Source organism: Phocoena phocoena, chromosome 1, assembly GCF_963924675.1.
Source record: "Phocoena phocoena chromosome 1, mPhoPho1.1, whole genome shotgun sequence".
Lineage (NCBI taxonomy): Eukaryota > Metazoa > Chordata > Mammalia > Artiodactyla > Phocoenidae > Phocoena > Phocoena phocoena.
This window is the reverse complement of record NC_089219.1, coordinates 183,496,531-183,500,347: the sequence shown is the minus strand read 5'-3', so window position 1 is coordinate 183,500,347 and position 3,817 is coordinate 183,496,531. Positions and strand designations below refer to the sequence as shown.

Below are 3,817 nucleotides of genomic sequence, written 5' to 3'. Positions count from 1 at the left end.
TCATGCTATGCTTTATGTTTACATGAGTTTTTAACTGTAGTGTACATACACTGAACTTCCATGGGGAATGAAAATAAAGGAATTGAACTTATAGTTTCAAATATCAGAAGCAGGGATATTAACAACAATCCAAAAATCAAGAGTGCAGCATGAGTTTTGAGAGACTGTGGAGGAAACTACCACATCAAGTGAGTTAAATAATAAATATAAAATGAATCACAAAAAAAAAACACTTGAAATATGCAGAGTTGTAACAATATTGAGGGTTCTTTTCTACTAAAGCCTATACAAAAGATTTAATTTATTCTTTTAGGAAATTGCAAATACCAATGTAATCAACAACTACTCAGATCATCTCATAAAGCAATTAGAAACCAATTTTCTTAACCTATTTGTCCACCAAAATTATGTCTGCCTCTAGAATAGTGTATAAACACAGAATAGATCCAAATTAAGTCACTTTTGTAGCTATTCATAGTATACAAAAATCAGGTATCAACAGTCATCAAACTAGCCATAGTATGAAATTGAAGAAATGTCTGTGATTTTCTTAATCCTTCTTTAATAAAAAAGATCACTGTATTCAAATACCCATATAAGCCTAAGCTTTAGAAAGGAAGAAATAAAGGAGAAAAATAAAAGATACAACAGTAGATCATATTAAATCTAGAAAGTAGTTCCTTAGCTGAAAATGTGAAATTAGGTATTTAATGAAAATCATGTAGAATTTCAGAAATATTTACTTAGATTTTGATACTGTCTGTCATTATGTGAAGCTGTCATACATTATACCATATGCACACATTAATACACAATACATTATTAATAGTCTTATTTGGACTTGGTAGGGAAAACTTTAATTCCATGACTGCTGTCAATATTAACTTGAATTTATGCATCTGAATTTCCATTATAACATTTTTTGAAATGGGATGTTAAACCAAAGGAAGAAGGAAATGTCAGTGCCTAAATAATATGCATAGAATAAAATGTAACAACATCTTTTTATGATCAAAATGTGGATCCTTTTTACTTTTCATTTAAGATATTTATTTATTAGAGTCAAACATCAGAGGTCAAGAGTTTGATTTTCTAGTTTGTGAAATAATATTGTTTTCACTCAGAAAATGGCCTCAGAGATTACCAGGAGACAAAGAAACTGAGGCCTGAAAAGAGAAGAAAGGAATCCAAATTCATGGAATAAATTATCTAGAGTGATAGTATAGACTTCTTTCCATTTCTCGGGTGTCTCTTTAAAAAGGACTGGATAAAGGAAAACACATAGAGAGGAAAGCACCACAATTCCATTTGGTTCATAACATTTGTTTTGATAAAAGTCTTACTAAAGATAAAGCTGAGTCAATTTGTTACAATAAGAAACATCAAAGTTCCTATGGAAGCACTTAACCTCTTTCTTATTCAATTTCCTCATTTGTAAACAGTCCAACACATGCCCTATACATCTGAAAATACTAGGAATGTTTATTAAGTGCTTACACCCAGTAAGTCATTAGCCCATGTACTGTGCACCTAATTCTCATCAACATTTATATGATGCCAGCCCCATTATTATCCCTATTTTGGAAATGAAAACACTTAGAAACAGGGTTGACTAAGTAATAAGTCTAAGATGCCGTGAAGCCTATGGAGTAGGGCTACATTTGAACCCAAAGGCCAGACTGTTCACTTGCGCATCTAACTGCTTTTTTCCTGGCTCTTCTTCCCTTTTTGTCCTAAAATATGAAGTAATAGATGTGTGTGTGGAAACATCAATGTATTAAAACATTTTACAAATGCAAGATGGTATTAATTCTAGAAAGGATGCTGGGTCTATCTCACATTATCTTGGGTAATCAGTTCTTAAATGTGTCTGATCTCTCTAATGAGCTCTATTACAAGAAAGATTGAGACAGAACATACATAGCACCATGGAAAAACCCATTTATTCTACTTATTTATCTAAAATTCCTGCACTGAACTCTCTTGAACTTCACTGTATTAGAATTTGACTTGTGTGGATAAGACAAACTTCATGTCCACACCAATTCTATTTGTTTTATGAAATCAGTTTGCTCTCAGTCATATTTCCCTGTGGTTCATCAGTTTCCTGCTTTTATCTCTGTTAGATAATCAACATATTGTATTCTTCTATTACATCTTAATAGGAGTAATGCCTCAAAAAAAGTATATTAGCCAACGAGGAAAGCAAGCATCCTGTCTTACCTCTGTTCTAGCCCCAGAGCCAGTAATGGTGAATCCACTGGGGCCAACTGGGAGAGAGGATGAAAGCTTGTTCTATAAGGAGCTGTCTGAGGTACAGCAAATGCCTGCAGATATCATTTGCTTAGCTTTTCTTGGCTTATCCATTAACCCTAGCTGGAATAATTCTGGCTATTTTAGATACTTTGCTAATTATATGTTGCTCTCATTCAGGAGCAGCTTGTTCCTTGTTCCTGTATACTCTTAGAAAGCCTCCAGACTTAAAAGGTACCATTGCCAGTTACCTGCTTGTTTGCTCAAAGGTCCAGCTCCTTGTCTGGAGCCTGAGAATGATTTGAAGGGAGAGGAGTAAGCCATATTTCTGTTCAACTCCAGTCTGAAGTTAAGAGGTCTGAAGAAAGAACAAAGCACACATAATGGAATCCAACTCTTGAAGGATATCAAAAATGGAATTTTCTTATACAACCTACCTGTTCAAATTAGCATACAATCATTTCAGCCTTTCTAAATAAAAGTTTTGTTTTTTTTAAGTATATTAGTAATAGTTGCAAACTTATAAATTAAACTCATAGCATTTTAATGAATGCATTGAACTTGGCGATAAGATAATTTATAGTAGCACAGGAGTGCAGCTTATCATGGCCTCCATCCAAATGAACGTAGCCACCGATAATCCTTACAAAAGGGCAAAATTCTATTCAAAGACAGTGCTTGTCAAATTGCTCCAATGTAGCCATTTCATAATCAATCTAAAAAGTTTATTGAATGTTAACTCTGGGGGAGACATTGGCCATCAACATAGTTCATGATTTCATGGTTTAAAAAAAGAAAAAAATGTAGACAATCTCAATTTTGGATCAAAGTTAATGGGCTCTGTCAAGGATTTAAAATGTTTACTTAGAAATCTTAAAATCTCTCACCTCTCAAATTTTGTCTGACATTTTTTAAAATTTGTGTGAACAACTAAAATTTGGTTTCATAGGGAGACTTGGTTGGACTCATAAGACTCTCTCTCGTGATTCTTTAAGCATTAATCAACTGGGTATTTCTAGATGTGAAACTGACTCAAATCAACTTCTCTCTTGGAGAAGAAATGTAAGTCATTGCCAGAAAATTTTGTTTTTAGTTCTCAGCTTTCTAAAAAAAAAAGTTCTTGATTTCATGTCAGGTAGTGAAACTCACTACAGAAATGCATTCATTCCACAAACAGCAGTAGAGTATTTTTTATTATATGCTACATTTGAAGGGATTCCTACCAAATATTTTTCATTCACTTGAAAATTCCTCATAAGGTATTCACTTTAAAACACTAATCTAGTGTGTCTGTGTGAAACTGGAGCCTACTATAATAAAATTTTATTGAAGGTCAAGGGTAACATAATAGCGAGGGGCTGGAGGTTACTGTGGTAATTTCCTATCTGCAGAATTGCTCTCAATTCTGAGAAATACTGCAATAATTTGAAATTGTTTTCTAAAGTTATGTGGGTTCTCCTGAAGAAGTTCCATTATTTATCCCTGAAAAATAAGTGCTCCAATCAGTCTTTCAAATGTTGTTGATTAGTTATTGCAAGAGTCATTAAACTCTTGTCAAAAAGTT

The 3,817-nt window shown here is 33.2% G+C and overlaps 1 non-coding gene across 1 annotated transcript; it reads left to right on the top strand.

Annotated features, from left to right (window-relative positions):
* The first annotated feature begins 2,191 nt into the window (after window positions 1-2,191).
* On the top strand, window positions 2,192-2,318 carry LOC136140743 (small nucleolar RNA SNORD22). The gene has a single exon (XR_010657657.1). It is a non-coding gene; the product is annotated as a small nucleolar RNA SNORD22 (small nucleolar RNA).
* Window positions 2,319-3,817: the final 1,499 nt, after the last annotated feature.